The sequence below is a fragment of the Papio anubis genome, chromosome 14 (assembly GCF_008728515.1).
Source record: "Papio anubis isolate 15944 chromosome 14, Panubis1.0, whole genome shotgun sequence".
Taxonomy (NCBI): domain Eukaryota; kingdom Metazoa; phylum Chordata; class Mammalia; order Primates; family Cercopithecidae; genus Papio; species Papio anubis.
Window position 1 is genome coordinate 11,322,124 of NC_044989.1, and position 21,043 is coordinate 11,343,166.

A 21,043-nucleotide genomic window follows, 5' to 3' on the forward strand; every position below is an offset into this window, starting at 1 on the left:
GCCATTATCCTTCGCAAACTAACACAGGAACAGAAAACCAAACACTGCAATGTTCTCACTTATAAATGGGAGCTAAATGATGAGAACCAGTGGACACACAGAGAGGAACAACAGACACTGGGGCCTACTTGAGGGTGGAGAGTGGGAGGAGGGGGAGGATCAGAAAAAATAACTATTGGGTACTAGTCTTTGTACCTGCGTGATGAAACAGTCTGCAGAAACCCCCGTGGCGTGAGTTTGTAACAAGCCTGCGCACGTGCCCTAAACCTAAAATAACAGTTAAAAAAATCGTGTTCAGTGAATTCTATGTTTTAATGTCACTTTTATTTTGGAAGCTAATTGCTGTTGGTCTTGGGACGCCACGGTAGATGGTCCACAAAACTCTGTCGATTGGTATGGCTTCCGTAATGTGTGTCTTTCCTTGGATGCAGTAAATGGGCATCCTGGCCTCGGCACAGAGATCTGCAGAGCTCTTAACTGTCCTTGAGTTCTAAGCTATATTTCGGATAGATGTCTGGTGTGCCGAGCAGAAGTCTTAATGTTGTGATTCAAAGGAAAACCAAAAAGACGGGAGGACCTGCAAACAACCCTGGTTTTCAGTCTTTCTCATCAGTCCCCTTCCTGTTTCCTTTTCCAGGTGACCATGGACAGGCTGCGGGAGGCTTTAGCTTCTCTGCCCCCGGCTTACTGTGTTCGTAGCCTGTGCAGCTCATGATTTGGGGGTCTCCATCAGTTACCACCGTCTCTCCTCTCTAGATTGGTTCAAAGTGTCTGGCATAGTATGGAACTGCTTTCTGAGAGGATGGTACCCATGAATTCATACTGGGACAGATCTTTTCTCAGGCTCATTCAGGCTCAGCCCAAGGTCTCTTTATTCACAGGAAAGGGATCACAGTTTATCATGTCTGAAGAAATGCACACACGCGAGTACACACACACACACAAATTTAAATTGTATTTAAATTTGCCAGTGCAAATTTGTACTCCTCATAATGAAATTATTAAACACTTCAGTATAAAATTCATCTTTTTTCTCCCTCCCCTCAGTAGAAGGTGTTCGTTGCAGAAGACAAGTTGGACATTATTGATAAGGCTTGGTGAAGAGGAAAGAGCTTGTTCGACGGTCTGAAGGAGGTGGGCTGGGGCTCCTCATGTTCAGGCCCAGGAGACAGGTTGTAACGCTAAACAGGTTGCAGTGCAATCACTAATTGATGGCCATTAGATTGGGTGGCATGACAGAGGGAGGGGAAGTGTCCATGACTCTTGAGGACAGGGCCAAGAGTCATAGGACTGTTTGAGGGTGAAATGAAGTGGCATGTGAAATCCTGGCAAGAGTACCCTCTAAGGGAAATCTGTGTGCCATACTTAGTGGAAATAGCCACCTCTGCAGGATTGTAAAATAACACTTTGATATTTTTGTGTTTCCCTCGCAGTACCACGTCCTGTCTGAACATCCTCTTCTTCTCAAAAGGTCAGCATGACCTTATTGTCTGGGACATATTTGGCCTTGCTCTGTTTTGTTCTTTCGTTACTTTTCATACTGTGCTTTCCAAAACACATCAGTCATCTTCTCTTCACTGGTTGCATGGATGCTGCAGTGTTTGTGGCCTGTGGCAGACAACCCTGTCCATCCCCCCACTTCCTGGCTAGCAGAACCCTGATTTTGTTAGGGATGGCAGAGTACCTGGCTAAAAACTTGATTTCCTAGGGTCTTTTGGAGCTGAGGTGGCCAAAAAACTAAGTCCTGGCCAATGTTTTGTAAGCAGACATCTATGGGTGGGTCTTCTAGAAACACTGTCGTTTTTCTGGTAAAGCGGCCATGTTCTTTTCATGCCTCATGTTTCTCTCTTCTGGTTTGGAATGCGGACTACACTTGCTGCCTTCCAAAAGGCAGAAGGAGCTTTGATCTTGAAGTCATTGCAGACTTGCTGTTCCATGGGAAGGACAGACCTCTACTGGGTTAAGCCATTGTGGTTGGCTGTGTTAGGTACAGCCAAATATGATTATTGATATGTAAGGTGCTTCCCTGAACTCATACTGACTTGAGCCAATCAATTTAAACATGTTTAATGAAGCCTTTAAAATGGCATCCGGGCTGGGCACAGTGGCTCACGCCTATAATCTCAGCACTTCGGGAGGCCAAGGGAGGTGGATCACTTGAGGTCAGGAGTTCAAGACCAGCCTGGCCAACATGGTGAAACTCCGTCTCTACCAAAAATATAAAAATTAGCCGGGTGTGTGCCTGTAGCCCCAGCTACTTGGGAGGCTGAGGCAGGAGGATCTCTTGAACCTAGGAAGTGGAGGTTGCTGTGACCTGAAATGGTACCACTGCACTCCAGCCTGGGTGACAGAGGAAGACTCCGTCTCAAAAAAAAAAAAAAAAAAAAAAAAAAAAAAAAGCATTCAGGTCATATTCTCTTTCCTCTTTCCTTTTGCCTGTTTCCTTTTGGAATGACCTACTCTGTGGATTGACTTGGACCTCAGTTGGCCAAGACATGGGAGGCTATTCTCACACAGAAACTCTGCCACTCTTGGTGATAGGGAAGCACCAACCCAACTGCAGGGTGTAAGACACCACTCTCTAGGCCAGGACTGCCCTACCAGAGACAGACCGGCCTGGCAGGATGGAGCATGAGGTGGGGCCTCCAGCAGTCAGAACTTCGTATGCCTGGTTCTGAACGACACACCTAGATTCTCCTGGCCCCGGCTCCATCCTGCTGCGAACTCACCTCCTGCCTGGACTCTCAGCATCATTGCTTTCCCCATGCCCTGAGGTGTCCTGATGGATCCTTTGTTGTAAAGCTTCGGGCTGCGTGGAGTCAAGTGCCTTCTGAGTTTAACTTTGCCCAGAGAGTAACTCTGCTGTCATCTGTGGGTGGTGCTTCTAAGGCATATTTCAGCTTGGCATAGAAGCATCAGACATTTGGGAGGGTTTTGTTGAAGGCTTTCTTTTATCACTGCCAGCTTAACTTGTTCTAGGGCAAGAAAAATCCATAGAGGGCTTAAGTTCACATGGGTTAATTATGGATAGAGCCCTAGTTTTATGAATGGTCTTAAACATTGTCCTTCACTCTTCTGCACTCATCTTTGCCACATTTCTTTCTTTTTTACATGATACGGCACTTCATGAGACTCTGGCTCTAAGCTTTCTTCCTTTATATCACTAGTTCTCTTAGAGGAGAATAAGAGAGGAGCAGAACGTAGTAGAAAGATTATGAGCTTTGGATTTCAGTAAAGCTGTGTTAAAATCTCAGCTTAACTACTTACTAGCTGTGTGATCTTCGTTACTTAATATCTATAAGCCTCAGTTTTCTCATTAGTAAAACAAGAATTTTAGTGAAGATTAAATAACATGTATTCAGTATTAATTGAGGTCTTATTCTCTATAGCTACTCATGCCTTCTTCCCTTGTCTTGTCTTGTTCTCTGGGGGCAAAAACTTTAAATCCTTTAATCCTTTTTTTTTTTTTTTTTTTTTTTTGGAGACAGAGTCTCACCCTGTCGCCCAGGCTGGAGTGCAGTGGTGCCATCTCGGCTCACTGCAACCTCTGCCTCCCAAGTTCAAGTGATTCTCCTGCCTCAGCCTCTCGAGTAGCTGGGATTATAGGTGCTGGCCACCACGAATGGCCAATTTTTGTATTTTTTTAGTAGAGATGAAGTTTCCCCATGTTGGTCAGGCTGGTTTCAAACTCCTAACCTCAAATGATCCACCCACTTCAGCCTCCCAAAGTGCTGGGATTACAGGCATGAGCCAACACTCCCGGCTTCAATCCTTTTAACTGATTCTTTTGGTAATTATCTTGGTATTTCTAAATAACATATTTTTCTACTTCTTGAATTTTGAATTTTAGGTAATGTTCTTAAACTTCCTAATATGGAAGATAAGCATGTTATTCTTTTTCACACATGCCTCATCCTCCCCACGCAGACATCCACATCCTGCCCTCCATCCCTCCACTACAGTTATTTATGATTTTGATAGCCCAATTCAATGTATACATCACTATAGTCATGTAAACACTTTGACAGCGGAGCCATGTAGTGTACTGCTATTAGTTATTTGTCCTGAAAGTTTTTTGCTTTCCCTGAAATTAGTCATTGCTTATTTTTTGAATGCACCTATTGCTATCATGTGCTCAAAAAAATGGGGAAGTGATAAGTGCTACTAGTCATATTATTGGAAAGAAAGAGGCATGTCACTTCTTCAAGGGAAAGGACGTTTTCTCACGGCATTAAATTCTCAAAGTAACTTTGATTGTGGGACCTTATATAAACGATACAGTAGACTTAATTTGTTAGGAAATGCCAAAGCCAATTCTATGTGGCTGTTTTCTGTAATGGTTTCAAAAAATAACCAAGATAATAACATTTCAGTGCAACTTTGGAAAGATAACTTCACGAGGGACCGAGCTGCTCAGCGTAAAAATGCTTTGCAGGGAAGCTTGGTCCCAGAGTGGGACCTGGGCATCTGGTGGATCAGCTAGCTGGACAACCTGTCCCCTGGACAGTCTTTCCTGAAGGCCAGCTTCTCCAAATAGCAAGACTGCACTCATTCATTCAGCCAGGAGCTATTCAGTGAGGCAGCCAGGCACTGCCTAGGCTCCAGAGTTTCTATAGTAAAACAGATGTGGTCTTAGCTTTCATGTAGTTCAGGGTCCTATGGGAAGACAGACACTAAAGCATGAAGAGCTGGTGTGATGGGTGCTCCAAAGGAAAAGTGCAGGAGGCCTGGGAGGGTGCCACACTTGACCCTAATCCCAAAAGCATTCTGACAAAGTCGGCCACATTTGTTGTTTTGCTGATACAGATCCTCAAACTGCTTTAAGACCTATCAATATCCCTAAGTCCCTTAATTTCCTTTCCTTTTAAATATTTTGAAGGCTTATCTTCTTTCTGCACTGACAATCAAATAACTGCAGAATAAACACACAGGATCTCAGAATCAGCCTTTCTCAGGTTGTAAAATCAAATTCCACCAAACCCAAAACATCCTGAGGAAAACAGTACACCAGGGATTATGTCAGACCTTCCTGGTCCCAGATATTCACACCAGGAAAGGGCCCTGAATTCATAGACTTGTGACTGTGTCTGAGGGATAGATCACAAAAATCTTGGGGTCACTGGGGAAACAGAAGGGTGATGACTTTTCTATCACTTTACTCCAAATCCACATTTATGTGAAAGCTCATCTGTGGCAGAAAGATCTTTCAAATCTCTCCATACAAGGCAAGAATTTATACAGTGCAGATACCCTACTTGAAAGTCGCAGAATTATTTACACCGATCAAATGTTCTTCTATTCCTTGTCTTTAAAATGATATAACAATTTCTTCTTATAAGTCAGAGGGTTAGACTAGGTGAGAGTTTTGAGTCCCCTTTGAGTTGTAAAATCTATGGTTATAGAATTTTTTATTTTTTTTTTTGAGATTGATCTTGCTATGTTGCCCAGGCTGGAGTGCAGTAGCTATTCGCAATCACAATTATAGTTCTCTGCAGCCTTGAACTCCCAGGCTTAAGCAATCCTCCTGTCTCAGCCTCCCGAGTAGAAAGTCCTTTATCTAGTTATGCTTTGTCTGTAAGCATTGCGTGGTACCAAGTCTGTATTTCCTGGGCAAACTCCTTAATACCAATACTCTTGTGAAATAATGTATGTTTGTCAAATTTTACCTTTTTTTTTTTTGCTACCTATAGCTATTTATTCTAAAAGAATAATGAGACAGTATTTTTTAGAAGTCATTCATTAATTAAGTTGAATAAAGAATGAGCCCTTGGCAATTTTTTCAACTGGCTTTGGCAGTTCTCTACATTACTAAAATGTGACTTTGCTTACTTGAAGTGCAGATTTGCATTGCAGCAGTTACTATCTTCAAAAAATAGAAGACTTTATTTTCTCCTGGTTTATATATATTTTTTGCCCACATTGAAAGTTCCTATTCACCAGGATTCAGAGAATCTGCCTCATTTGAAAATAATGGGAAGAATAATCTAAAGAATAGTTAAGGTAGTGAAACTGACAAATCTGTATTAAACCTGTAAAGATGGAAGAGTACTCCCACCCCCATGAGAGAAAAGAACCTGTAAAGCAGTAAAAAGACACACTGGAACATACTGTAGGGCAGGGACGAAAACTAACTAAGAGCACAGATATCACTATCCACATAAGTTTCTTTTGGTTTGGTAAGATAAACTGAGGTGCTGGCTTAGGAATTGGAAAGAAACGAGAAACAGATAGTTAATACCCATATGACGAGATGCTTAACTTCACTAGTAACAAGGGAAGTGCAAATTAAAACTACAATGAGATACCCTTTTACACCCACCAGACTGCCAAAAATTCCCAAGTCTGACAGTGACAAGCATGGATGAGGTTGTGGAACAGCCAGAACACTTACTTACTTGATAATGGGGGTGTCAGTGGGTACCACCCTCTTACTCTAGGGGAGCGATTGATGTAGCCCACAATGTGAGCCCCCTGGAGTTCCCTGGCAGTTTTGTGACTGTGTGTGTAACAGGAGACAAATGGTAATGTTGATTGATACCAGTTATATGTGTACCCTCCTGACACACAAATGCTAGAAATAACTCAAATAGACATAACGTGTAGGTTGGAAAGAGAAAGTGGTATATTTATATCATAAAATACTATACAGCTTTGAATGTGAATGGCTCACAGGTACAGGCAACACTGTAGACGAACTTCAGGAATGTTGTATGAGGCAGAAAAGCAAGTCTGAGAAAATTCATACAGCATGAGCCCATTCATACACAGTTGAGAAACGTAAAAACTAAACAAAACAAAACTAAATGTAAAATGAAACAATGTGTTTCTTAGTTTAAAAGTTAAATGAAAATTAAGTTAAATTGGCTTGTCAGAAATGCTAAATTTCTGGGCTATAGCCCAGATGTATGGAAATAGAATCTGCATTTTAATAAGACCCCTAGGTGATTTTTTTTTTTTCTTCTGAGACAGTCTCACTGTGTTGTCTAGGCTGGATGGAGGGCAGGGGCACCATCTTGGCTCACCACAGTCTCGACCTACTGGGCTCAAACTATCTTCCCACCTCAGCCTCCCTAGTAGCTGGGACCACAGGTACGAGCCACCACACCTGGCTAATTTTTGTACTTTTTGTAGAGATGGGGTTTCACCATGTTACCCAGGCTGGTCTCCAACTCCTGGCGTCGAGTGATCCACCTCCTTTGGCCTCCCAAAGTATTGGGATTACAGGCGTGAGCCACTGCCCCTGGCCCTAGGTGATTCTTATGCACACTAAAGTTGATCTTTGCCAAACAGGAAAAAGAAAAAAAAAGTAAAATCTATGTTCAAATTTAGGTTAAAAGTTAAGTTACCGGGAGGCTGAGGCAGGGGAATCGCTGGAACCCGGGAGGCGGAGGTTGCAGTGAGCCGAGATTGTGCCACTGCTCTCCAGCCTGAGGGCAGAGCAAGACTCTGTCTCAAAAAAAAAAAAAAAAAAAAAAAAAATTAAGTTACAATTAAATCAATCATGTTGTTAAAATCATGAAGAGCAAGGGAAATAAACATAAAATTCAGGATGTGAGTTATGGGGGGCAGGGATGGAGGATGAGAAGGGGGCCTCCAAGACGATGATGAGGTGCTTGTTCAGAACCTGCCCGTGGTGCATGGTTTTCATTATATGGTGAGTCTGTGCAACATACATACCAATATTCTTTTGTATCTACTTAAGTTTAATACACACAGTTTTTAAAAAGGGGTTAGAGTGAGGGTTGGGCCAATGTGGGAAGGCTGCCTGGGGGAAATAGGATCTGAGGCTGGCCAGGAAGGGTGGGGAAGTTTGGTGTTTGTGGAGCGGAAGCCACCCCGGCTCTCTCTGGCCAGAGAAGCCCTTTGTACAAGGCCGCCCATCCCAGTCCATAACTCCATTAGCCTCCCCCACAACTAGCCTAGCGCCGGGGAGAAAGAGTTCCCTAGGTAGGCGGGCCTGTTCAGAGGGTGTGGGCAGGTGCCCTGGCTGCTTCCTGAGTGGCCTCAGGCCCTGTACTGGAGGTCAGCTCAGTCAGTGTCACCCAGGCCTGGGGATATTTGGTTCTATTTAGCTCCTAGGAGGTTCCCAGTTTACTGTGGGAGTGTAGTTGCCTGAAGCATACAAGCAGATGTTGAGCTAGAGCCTAGGCTGGCAAAGAGCTGGTTTAGTTCAGACCACTAATGGTATAGAGGTTAAGTGACTTGCCCGCTGGAGATTGGCAGAGCCAGGTTGGTGCGACTCCAGCATTCGGGTCCTTTCATCTGCTCCACGTTGTGCAGCCTACAGAGAGACTCAAGCTTGTAGTCTTGGAATTTCATGATTATAATTTATCCCCAAAAAGCTGTTTATAACACATGCATGTGATCGTTTGTAAAAAATTTGGAAAATACAGACTATTAGAAACAAGAAAAACATTTGCCTATAATTATTGTTTTTATTTTATTTTTAAAGTTTAATTTAATTAACTTTTTTTTTGAGATAGAGTTTTGCTCTGTCGTCCAGGCTGGATTGCAGTGGCACCATCTTGGCTCACTGCAACCTTGGCCTCTCGGGTTCAAGTGATTCTCCTGCCTCAGCCTCCCAAGTAGCTGAGATTATAGGCACCTGCCACGATGACCAGCTAATTTTTGTATTTTTTGTAGAGACAGGGTTTCACCCTGTTGGTCAGGCTGGTCTTGATCTCCTGACCTGAAGTGATCCACCCGCCTCGGCCTCCCAAAGTGCTGGGATTACTGTGTGAACCACCACACCTGTCCTAATTCTTGTTTTAAAATACCCACTGTTAACATTTTAGTGTATTTCCTCCCAGTCTTTTTTCTATGCATTTAAGAAAATTACAATTAGATTAGGTGTTAAGGATGTGAATGATTCCACTTTCTCTCTTTATATATACTTTTCTCTGCTTTCTACTATTATTTCATACTTTCTATCATTTGAATATGCCATGTTAAATATGTTGAAATTATCTTTGCTGAGCAGTCAACATTAGCAAGAATAAAGTGGGAAATGTTCATTTATTCCTGAAGAGTTTAGCAAAGATCATATATTCGGGTGATTAATTCTCTCTTTTTACTGCTTGAAAATCAACCTGCGTATAGGAGCACTTCATCTGTAAACACTCTCATGGTACTTATTTCTGGTGGGTGCCGGGAAACAGATGGGAGAGACAACTTCCTAGGAGCTCTGGTCTTGGAGCGAGGGAGGTTCATGAAAATTATACCTGTGTTCAACTGTGGCCAATAAAATAAAGAAAATCAAGTGTGAATGGTTTCCTTCATCAGGGCTTGCTTCTGAAGGGCAGAGCTGATAACGTCCTCACTTTGAGCAAAAGCCACAAAGTAGTTATCTTTCCTTACGCCTTTAGTTTTTGTTTAAAGGTTCATTACGAACTTTAGCAGTGAAAAAAAAAGTGTGGCAACTGGGTCATTCTGACCTAGAAGCAACCAAAATACTTCTGATTGCCGCAACAGACAATGATGAATCATACCTAAACAAGCTTGGTGCCTTTTCAGTTGTGAGTCGTAATCAGACTCATTGTTTTGTGGCCAGTGAAACATTTGCAGCAGCATGTTTGGGTCTGTGGGAGGAGGGAGGCTTGCAGATCTTCCCAGCGATGTGTGTGCTTGTCCACACTAGCGCAGTGGAAAGAGTGTTTATGCTATCCAGGTTTAAGCCCCGTTAGGGATATGGCTTGTTCATTGTCATCGTGATGATACCGGTCAAAGGTATCCTTTGTTGAGCACCTGCCATATGGCAGACGGTGTAAAAGGTGCTTTACGGTCCTGGTGTCATGGAAAGCCTTCCAACAACCTTATGATAGAGGTATTATTATCTTCATTTTGCCAAGAAAACTGAGGCTCTGGGAAGTTACGTCATTCACGTAGCCAGTAGATACCAGGCACCCGTCAGTGTTTGTTGAGTGAATGAATAAATGGAAGGAATGAATGGCAACTCCAAACTAATGGGAGAGAAACGCAAGAAGAGAGACTGATCAACATGAGACAAAAAACTTGGTGCCACAAGTTAAGGGGTTTTACAGATCCCAATGATTCATTTCTGCAGTTTTTCAGCTTCACATTCAAATAGAGACAGGGACTGGGATGGGATTTCAATGTAGGCAAACGACACAAGACAGATGGAGGAATATGTTTATGATCAGCAAAGAGATCACTCATCTTGAAAAACAAAAAGATAAATTGGAAAACACTGAAGTGCCAGCCACTGTACTGAATACTCTACTACATTATCTCATTTAATCTCATAAAGCCAGCTTTGAAGTCAGCACTGTTATCTCTGTTTATGGCTGAGGAAACTGGAGCTCAGGGAGTGAGGGAGGCTGTCCAAGGTCACACAGCTCCGGAGGGTGAGGGGGCGGGGACTGGACCCAGGCACACCCAGCTCCACAGCATCCCTGAGACTCTGTCAACAGAAGCCGGGAACAACAGTTTCATTATATATGCTTGAATTTCATTTTGTATTTGATGGAGGGAAAAAATGGATGACACACAGATGTCTTTTCTACCAACGAAACCCAACAATTGGTCCTATCCCAGGAAGAGATTCTAGCTTAGTGCAGGGAGAAAACCAAGCAGGTGATGAACGTTTTGGGGCAGCCAGAAATAATGAACTAGGGGTGACTGGTGTGAAATTCAGTTGTGTGGACCATATTTTCTAAACCAGAATCTGCACACCATGCTCTCCCGCCATGTTCTCCCCTAGGGGAACTCCTGAAAATTTGTAGCTTGCAGGCAGAAATGTAAACACATAATCAATTCTACTATAACATGATACATGTGTTCCTAAAAATTATTGCACCATGCAAGATTGGGCAATAAAAACCACAGGATTTATGACGAATACAGGCTTAGGGGAACGGCTTTCAAAAACTTCATCAATGACACATTTTTTAAAAAGATAAAAACCTAATAAAAAGGGCGGCACCGTTTTACACATGCGAAATGGTTAAGAGATCCATAAATACTTCAGTAGAGATGGGATTTTACCTCGAAGTCCAAAGGTAAATGAAATGAAGTTTTTTCAGTGGAAGGGTTGAAGCTCCTGAGGGCCTGCCAGATGGAGGAAGGACAGAGACCTGAAGTCCTATGGAAAGTTCTGACACCGTGTGTGGAAGGACATGGCTTTTAACACGTGTGGTGACTGGAGGTAGCTGGTAGGTGCTTGAGGCTGGTGTGTGTGTGCCTTTTGTATATTCTCAAGCAGCTCGGTTCAGTTGGGCACCATTTTTCTGAACTTATTTTTGTGTTTCTTGCGGAGGAAGTCACCAGGCACACACAAAACTCATAAGGTATTCAAATTGTTCTGTAATATATCAATCTGTCTGTACAAATCTGCAGTTTCAAAGCAAGCGTTACAGCTGAACTGACTGTGTATGGGAACATCACTGCAACTCTTGCTGACCCTGTGTGCTTAAGTGGGGAGCATGCAGCTTTCATACCCCCAGCCTTTCTGCAAAGCTCTTCAGTTTACCCAGGGGTCCCTCAACAGTAAAGCCAGATCAGGAGGCTCACCCGTGAGGGTTCCTCTTGTGTGATTTTTGAGTCGCTCCGTGATTGGGTTGGTTGGGAAATAGAGTGTGGCCTTCAATCTTCTTGAGGATAGTAATTGGAGGGGGGTGTGTGTTTCTTCTTCACATATCCCTGGTTTTTCTCTGATCGCTTTGGTGTCTTCTGTTTCTTCTCCTGGATGTTGTTTTCATGTTTCCTTCCTTAAGTGCCATGTGACCCTTGGATTTTCCTGTGTGTTTAAGAATAGGGCGGAGAAGGTTGACTGCGAGTGTTGTGTCCACAGGTGGCGCTGGTGCCTGGCAGGTGTTGCTTTTGGGGTGCTCAGGACAGAATCAGCTGGCATTCTGGAGGCCTCTGAATGCCAGACGGTGTGTTAGTGGCTCTAGTTCTTGTTGGCTGATGCAATTTCTATCAGAAGAGCTTTCGGTACTTTTTGCCTGGGGTGAACACCTGGCTCCTGGGAGATCGGCATCTGGCCCTGGGGTGGGAGGTGGAGGGACTACGTGCTCTGTAGACAGGATTTCACAGAAGACCCCTGGTCCCAGTGCTGCCGCACACTCCTCCCAGCAGTTGTCTGCTGTATCTGAGTCTCTGGATTTCCTCAGGGCCAGTTGGTTCCCCTGACCCTTCTCCTGTGTCAGCTCCACGTTCCCTCTCTAGTCTGACTTTTGGAAGTTTATGAAACCTGAACCTCTCGTTAGCTAATGGCCTCCTTTCCAATTTTTTTTTTTTTTTTGGTCACTGTGGCTTAAAATACCTCACCCCACTTACTTATTTATTTCTTTATTTATTTTTAATTCAGTATCTTTTGAAGGTCATCTCAGGAAGGGTCAGGTACCATGTTGAATTACAAGTTAGTTCTCATACCATAATCTAAATTTCTGTTTCCATTAAACGGTATTTTTACAAGGAAAGGACTTTTCCTCTAAGAGTTTCCAGTGCCTAGCACACAGGATGACACTTAAACAATAATAATCAATAATAGAGAAATAAGGTATTTGTTGATTGAAATACGTTGAGTTCTTTGGTTACTTCTAGGTCTGATAGTCTAGGATTCGGTGATTCAAGGGGAGAGGCTGAGGAAAATCTCTAACTAGATGGGAAGGCTTGGGGTCCTTGTGTTTTCACGAGTATAGGAAAAGTTGCATTCGCCCCACTTACGTGATTTGTTTTCTCTTCCCCACTTCCTGACTGTGCCCACTAAATCTCTGGTCTGTCTACATTTTGCCTGGATACGGATGTCGGAAGTGTTCATCTTCTTTCTTCTTGCTGCCCTGAATTCTTTTTTTTTTCTTTTTTTCCCTGTAAAATGCAAACACTACCTTGTAAATAGACTCTTATCACATACCTTATGTTTCCTAGGCACTGTGATTGGCCAAGAGCATACATCTCCATGTTCTCTGCTCTCCTGGGGATCCCAGGCAGCAGGGGAGAGAGGGAAGCACACAGAAAATCATGGTCCTGGGAGACTACCACAAGCCTGGAGCCTACACAGGAGTGGTGGGGACACAAAGAGAATGGCCAGCTCAGTTTCGGGAGGCCAGGACCACCACACAATAGAAGAGATGCTTGAACTGGGTCTTGAGGGATGAGTAGGAGTTCGTGTCATGAATGAGGAGTAAGGACTTTCAAGGCAGGAGGAACACAGCATGTGCAAAGAGTGGAGGCGTGACAGGATGTAGCAGGATGAGGAGGTGCTGCTTGTGCCCCAGGCAGTCAGCAGCCAGGCAGCACCAGCAGCGCCAACCCCATATGGTTTGTCCCAGTAAAGCTTTGTGTTCTCTAGTGATCTGGAAACCTCTCAGGGAAACATTTAGTAAAAGCCAAGCCATATTTATTTATTAATGGTGGTTATATGGTTTCTAGAGCATTTTGTTGGATAGGTAGAGATTTTTCTGCTTTTTGAAAGTAATCACTTATAACCTTTGTGGCCAAAAAGAGAAAAATGCCCAAAAAATGCCTAACTGTGGCTATGATTGTCATGTTTAATGTGGAGAGGATTTGGCCAGGGGTAGAAGAGCATTATGTATAGAATAGAACAAAGAGATTTATGGCAAGAAGATGTATTGGCATTAAGCAAAGAATTGCAGATTTAAACTGAGAAGAGAGCCGCACAGCAGATGGAGTTAACACTGGAGGTGAGCTCTGGCCTCTTTAGATACTTCATTGCCGTTTTCACATCAAAAGCCTATTTTTGACAGTAATGGGAAAGCATAGTTGGTTCAAAGTCATTGCAGTTCAGACCTAATGAAAGCAAACTTTGCTAATTTTCTCCTCATAATAGTAAGTTACATCAAGTTTAAAAGTTAGCAGTTTACAGCACAGTTGAAAGAAGCATGTTTTTAAAAACCTTGAATTCTTTCACTTAGAGGCAAGCACCGTAGATATTTTCTTTTCTTTGATTTTTCTTTGAGAAGGAGTTTCACTCTTGTCGCCCAGGCTGGAGTGCAATGGTGGGATTGTGGCTCACTGCAATCTCCTCCTCCTGGGTTCAAGAAATTCTCCTGTCTCAGCCTCCGGAGTAACTGAGATTACAGGCACCTGCCACCACGCCTGGCTAAGTTTTGCATTTTTTAGTAGCCATGGGGTTTCACCATGTTGGCCAGGCTGGGATTGAACTCCCGACCACAGGTGATTTGCCTGCCTTGGCTTCCCAAAGTCCTGGGATAACAGTCGTGAGCCACCGCGCCCGGCCGACATTTTCTTTCAGTCCGTTTTACGCATTTAATTTATTTATTCACAGGTTGCAAGCTTAGTATTGATAAGAATTGTGACTATTATCCTGGCATGTTTAATATTATATATGTGCCAGGTACCATTCTAAGCACCCTATACATAGTAATTAATAAATCCACACAACTCTAAGAAGCAAGTACTTTTCTCCCATTTTTCTGGTTAGGGAAACTGAGGCACATAAAGGTTAAGTAACTTGCTCAAGGTCTAATGTCCAATAAGTGAAGATTCAAACCCAAACCTGGGTCCAGAGCCCATCATCTTAAACACTCTACTGCTTAAACTCTTTCTCCCCTTCTCTAAAAAGATAATAAATAATATACACGATTTTAACATATTGTATGTATTTTAATATATATGATATCATATATAAGAATTTAAAATTATCCATAGGATCTACCTATCTTTCTATACAGTACATGTATCTTGCTGAATGTTATATCCTAAGTACGTCTGCATCATTGACAAACTCTTCATGCACATAGCTTTTATGCATTTATTGCAGGCTGTGTTAAGCATGCATTTCTTGTTGGGTATTTTGTTAGTTTCCAGTTTCCCACTGTCACACATGGTGCCCCGAGCAGCAGAAGGCATGGGGCACTCTACGTACAGACCATGTACAGTGTGCCTCCCCGACGAGTAAAGCCCCGGCACTGGGGATACTTCAGAGCTGCAGATACTCGCTCGGGCGGAACCTCCAGCAGGTGCTGCCCCTGCCTGGTGATGCAGGTGCAGGGATGGGTGGGGTCTCCACCGCCCTTTTTCGGGAGGCATTGCCCAGCCTGGGAACGAACAAGCCCACCACACAGGTTCTACCCGTTAGTGCCTGGTGCTTTTGGGGAGTGAGCCCAGGAACAGCTGGGAAATCTCCTCGCTGACTGGGGCACCAAGAGGAGTAATCCGCCTCTTTAGCCTTTGTTACATGATCTTGAACCCCCTGGGTCACATTCAAGTCACTTCTGCAGGAAGTTAGTGATCCTAGCAAGAAGAGAAAAAGCAAAGTTAAAGGTATTTGCATAATTGGAGTGGGATCTCGTGATTTATTTTCTTTCCTTTTTGAATTAGGATTTGATCAGGAGTCCTGGATTCGTAAGAGTCAATTGCAACAGGGATGTTAAAGAGAGCTCTGGAGAGGAGCTGGTGTTGCCTGCCTGCCTGCCTGCCTGCCTGCCTGCCTGCCTGCCTTCCTTCCTTCCTTCCTTCCTTCCTTCTTTCCTTCCTTCCTCCCTCCCTCCCTCCCTCCCTCCTCCCTCCTTCCCTTTCTCCCTCCCTCTCTCTCACTTTTCCTTCCTTCCTTCCTTCCTTGTTTCCTTCCTTCCTCCCTCCCTCCTCTCCCTTCCTCCCTCCATCCCTCCCTTTTCCCCTTCCTCTCTTTTTTTTCCCTCCCTTCCTCCCTTCCTCCCCTCCCCTCCCCTCCTCTCCTCTTCTCACAGGGTCTCACTTTGTCATCCTTGCTGGAGTGCAGTGGTGTGATCACAGCTCACTGCAGCCTCTGCCTCCTGGGCTCAAACGATCCTCCCACCTCAACCTCCTAAGTAGCCGGTACTTCAGGTGTGCACCACCACACCCAGTTAATTGTTATTTTTTGTAGAGATGTGGTCTCATTATGTTGCCCAGGCTGGTTTCCCACTCCTGGGCTCAAGCAGTCCTCCCACCTCGGCCTCCCACAGTGCTGGGATTACAGGTATGAACCATTGTGCCCAGCCAATAGCTACTGTTTTCTTGAAGATTTCTATAGTGGTAGAAATGGCTTGAATGAGAGAAGTGTAAGAATGTGCATCCTGGGACTCTCCAGGGAGTTTTTGTTGCTGGGGTATTCCATGGTATTCACAGCAGAGGTATTTGAAGGGACACGTGCTTGCTTATGTGCCTTAGGTCCGCGCTACCTGTAATCCTTCGGAGGCAAGCCAGGCTGCCAGCTGACTGTCTTCCACCGCAAAGCCTGTGTTCTTCTCCTGACCCTTTGTTCTCTGCACAGCGTACCGTGGCTCCACTCCAAGTACACAAACTTCCATGTAGTTTAAAAAGAATCAGTTTAACTGCTGGTGGTGAGACAGATTGGTATGTACCTGTGTGGAGAGCACTGTGACCCAGCAAAACACTTCAGGGCTAAGAAGACATGAAACGGTGGCATTTGCCATCTGACCCGGCAGGCACTGGGCAGATGAAGCTCCAGTTGGAAGGGCTACTGCTGATTTTTTTTTTTTTTTGGTTGTTGTTGTAGCTCTGGGAGCAGATACCAGCTCTGAAACCTTTTCCCTGGCTGGCTTGGCTGCCTCTCCCTGCCGAGCAGGGGCCAGGGAGCCGTGGTGTCAGGCAGACCCGAGCCTGGCTCTGCACAGCTGGGCATTACACGCCCCACGCATCCTCCTCCATCCCCAGGCGCAGATCAAAGGCACAGGCCGGGAGGCAGGAGCCCCTGCACACTTCCCACCTCTGCTGGGCTTAGCCTGCTCTTGGCTGGTTGGTCTGTGGAGTGCCTGAAATGACCAGCTTTTTGTAAGGTACGGTTTATTTGACTTCGCAAGCGAGCACCTGCTTTTGGGGGTTGGAGAGGTTTGTGTTGACTTGTTACGAAGACAGCTCTGGCCTGTGTTCAGCAGAATAATGGCAAAGCATTGGCCTCTAATAAGGTGCAGGGGAGCAGTAAACTGAGGCAAGTCCACTGAATGAATGGGTGTCCTTATTTTTACTGTTTGAAATGATATCCAAAGGGGTTGCAGATAATTAGTTTGTGTTCTTATGAATGAGATTCCAAACACTTCTTGGGCCCTGCCTGGTTGGTTCTAGAGAGAAGGTTTTCAGTGGTTTCTGCTTCCCTGGCTTTATTCTGAAGGTCCTTCTCTTCCATTCAGTTCTTACTGCAATTGGAGGGGACATAGCTGATGGCTTTGTAGTTCCATTTGAGAGCACTTAAAGATGTTCTCCAAAGAAACACTCTCTGACATTCTGTGCACAGATGTCAGAGCAGCTCAGGGCTGAGCTGTGGCTGTGGGTCAGGCAGTCTGAGTTGGAGAGACGAACAGATTAGACACCAGTCGCCTCTCAGCCCAGCTTTTCTCCCTTCAATAACACCTGTGGAGTTTATGAGTTCCTCTAGGGAAAATCGGAGAAATCTACATGAGAATGTAGCCTTGTTTCCTGCTAGGAGGACCGGCAAAGACTTTATAGGAGACCATCCTGCGGTCTCAATGCGTTTATTGCCGTGTCATATATTGGGGGCTGACCATTACCACATTACTGGAGCACCCCATTCACCCCATCCCCATCCTTCCTTGGCTGTTGAAAATGAGACAGGCTGAGGGCGCAGTCCTGAGTGTTGCTTTTTTCTAGTCTTGTTTTCTCAAACTTTGGACACAGCAGAAGTCAGTCACCATGCTTGTGCGTTGGCTGGGGAATTCTTCCAGTTGGAATGTGGTTGTAGGGAAGTTGGAAGAGGAGGGAGCCTGGGTCAGTGGTTTCTGGAATTTGGGGTGTTCTGGTGAGATTCGGGTGGGGTCATGTCCCTGTGGCTGGCCAGGGTAGTGGCCCTGAAGGGCCAGGTTGGCAGGGCTTCTAGGAGAAGGCCATCTCCCAGAAGGAGATGGAACCCCAGGTTGGAGGGTACATAGTGTGTTTTGGATGTGATTCAGAATGGAGGCAGCGAGGCAGAAAGGGAAGGGAAAGGGAGGCCGGGCAGGAAGCCAGGGTTGGGGTTTCGCTCTTGTAGACTTGACTGCAGACCATGACCCTTCCTTCTCTGCCATGGATCCTTCTGGAGGAGAGGGAATCACACCGCTTGAGGCTTTGTGCACAGGCGGGCTCTGTGGGCATCTGTGAATGAGTGGACGGCAAGCGAGGGCAGGCCATGGGGATCAGAACACTTGGCATCCTGACCTTGCAGCTCTCTCTTCAGACCCCCATGCCTACTCTTCTCCATGACAGTGACACCACCACTGCCTCCGACTCTTTCTAAAGCCCGAAGTCAGCTAGGCTCCTCGTGCTGCTCACCCTGCACAGCTGCAGTCTTTAGTTCTCTTTGAGTCTTGGTCTATTGCAGTATCCTCCTAGACGCCTTCCTTAGGAAGCTGTAGGAATCTCTCAAACACAGCCTCATCAGCCCTGCTTAACTCCTTTGGTGACTTGACATGGTTAATTTCAAACACCTTAGCAGGGCTTAGGCTGAACGGGCCCCTCATTGCCCTCCTACCCCCTGTCCCTGCATACACCTCATGCTGGAAGGACCTGTGTTGCCCAGGCACACAATAGGTGTCTCACCCTTGGGTCAAGCCGACGCCTTGTATACCTTCGCCCCTTCTTTTCAGACAGCAAAACTGTACTCAACTTTGACGACTGAGCCTTCCATGAGGCCCGCCAAGACTGAGCTGATAGAATTTTCCATTCCCTTCTCTGTTTCCCTCCAGGCCTTCTTGCCTGCATCTCTTCTATTTTGCATTACACTGCTGACCTGCACTTCCTGTGTTTCTGTGAGGTTCTTCAGGGCAGGAACTGCGTCTAGTTCAGTTTCACCCTTCGCTGTAAGTGGTAATGAAATATTTCTGCCAAGGATCCAATTTAGATTATGTAAGCATTTACCTTTGTTTGAGGCAAAATCATGATTCTGGAAGAGGAAGGTTCTTTGCTTCTCACAGGGCAGGCATAGAACAGGCCAGAAGCTGTCCATGTGTGGCTTGGGACAGACCTGGCTATCTGTACTTGAGCCCTGAGACCCTGAAGGCCCCCAGCTGCATCTGCTCTTGGAGCCTGGGGTGGGCCTGGGTGGTGATCGAGCAGGATCTGCAGCGTGGGATCATCGGCAGAGTCAACGCCATTCCCTTTCAGATCCACTCTCCTGTAAGAAACTGTTCTGGGCTCTGAGGGGAACAAGGGGAAGAGGGGTATTGGGTGAGCTTCCTTGCTGCATTTAGCAACTCAGTCCCTGGGGGAGGTGTAGACACTGATACACTCCCTGTGGCCTCAGGGAGAACAAACCCAGAGCCCAGTGAAGGTGCAGTATGAGCAAAGTGCTGGGGCAGGGGGAGGGCAGAAGAGGGAGCAGTTGATTTTGGCTTAAGTGTAAACTGAAGAGAGAACAGACACGGGGCAGCCGAGCAGCAGTGTGTTCATGAAGAAGGAATCAAAGCGCACATCTTGTACTTTGATGCCCATAGGAAGGGCTCTCCTCTGGCCCCTCTGGCTTTGTTTGGAGCAGAAAACAACAAAGTGAGTTCAGGTAACACCTGGGGCAGTGGGAATTAGTTAATTAGTTTTCTGGAATTCTAACAGCGCTGGCATCCCAGGGGCCTAAATGAAAGCCTCAGATGTGTTTATTTGGTATACCTGGGGCTTTAAAGGCTAATCCAAATGCTTTCAGAGAGGACCTCAGTCTGTTTCTTTCTCTCTGTAACCTTAAGCATGTGGTCTTCCTTTTCCTCGTCTACTCTCCTTTTTAGGGGTTGTTTTCTAGGGACCTGCAGTGTCCCGGGCACCATGGGAAGTAAAGAGGTGACTGGAATGGTCTCTGCTGTCAAAGCCCTTCAAGTTTAGTTGGGAAGCTAGCAGAAGGGGGGATAAGCGACTAAATGATATAATATCTAGTCAGAGAGGCACGTTTCAATAGGTGTACTCCTAAGGAAGCCAGAAGTTTAATTAGTTCCATTGGAGAAACTGCTCTGTGAGAGTGAATAAAATTAAGATTAAGACTTCAAATTAAGTCTCTGGTTAACATCTAGAAATTAGAATTATGGGCAGTTAATTCCAATTTTAGAGAGGAAACTGGAACTTATTAACATCTAGTTTATGCCAACTCCCCTACATGTTAATTTTAGTCCTCACTACAGCTGTGTAAGGTGGTTCTTAGTAGCTCCATTTTATAAAAGAGGAAATGGAGGTTCAGAGAGGTTAGGTAACTTGCCCATGGTCACACAGCTTGAAAGCAGCATAACCATGAATCAGGCCCCAGTGGTCTTATTGAAAAGTGCATGCTTTTACCACTATAGCAGACAGATTATGAACAGTTTGCAAAGCCTAAGTTTGAGAATAATTTTTGATGTTGGTGAAGTCCAATGATAATGAGAAGTTTATTATTTCCTAACTTGAAGGGACCTGTAAGGCCCTCTCTGTGATTCCTGCTGGTTTTGATCTAACTGGATGTTGCGACTGGGAACCCAAGAGCACTGTGTTCTCAGCACCTTGTGGGCCTCGGTGGCCATATATGTGTGCAGGGGGTTTGAACCCCTGATGTGTGCTGCTGGGTGGTGTGAAGAAATGGGTACTGATGCCTGTCTGTGAATGGACTGGGGAGTGGGGAGGAGTTGGGTCTGAGGAGTGGGCAGTACAGGGAAGCTGTGGCTTTATTTTTCTCAGCAAAATGACTAGTGTGCAGCACCCAGGAGCACCTAGAGCCAAGTGTTATCTAAGGAAGTGAGTCCCAGCCCATTTTGGGACTCAGCGCTGTTGTTGACAGATGGAGGCTTCATTTAGACAGAGGTGCCTCATTGCATGATTGGTAAAGGGTGGAGTGAAGGGACCTCAGAGAGGAGTAGGGAAATCATTCGGACCCCAATTTTAGTTGGATGCTTAACCCTTCTAGTCTGAGAGCTATTTATTTATTTTTATTTATTTATTTTGAGATGGAGTCTTGCTCAAGTTGCCCAGGCTGGAGTGTGGTGGCGTGATCTCCGCTCACTGTAAGCTCTGCCTCCCGGGTTCACGCCATTCTCCTGCCTCAGTCTCCCGAGTAGCTGGGACTACAGGTGCCCACCACCATGCCCGGCTGATTTTTGGTATTTTTAGTAGAGTCGGG

The 21,043-nt window shown here is 45.2% G+C and overlaps 1 protein-coding gene across 7 annotated transcripts in view; it reads left to right on the plus strand.

Moving 5' to 3' along the window:
• Positions 1-21,043, plus strand: part of GREB1 (growth regulating estrogen receptor binding 1) — a 131,295-nt gene that overhangs the window by 12,045 nt on the left and 98,207 nt on the right. For 3 of the 7 annotated variants that reach the window (XM_021924580.2, XM_021924582.2, XM_021924581.2), the window contains exon 1: positions 15,887-19,461. The exons of 1 other annotated variant lie outside the window; for it this stretch is intronic. The gene's annotated coding sequence lies outside the window, so the exon portion shown is untranslated. Of the gene's footprint in view, positions 1-15,883; positions 19,462-21,043 lie in introns of those variants that run through there. 3 more of the 7 variants (XM_021924583.2, XM_009183689.4, XM_009183690.4) reach the window with 3 other exon arrangements.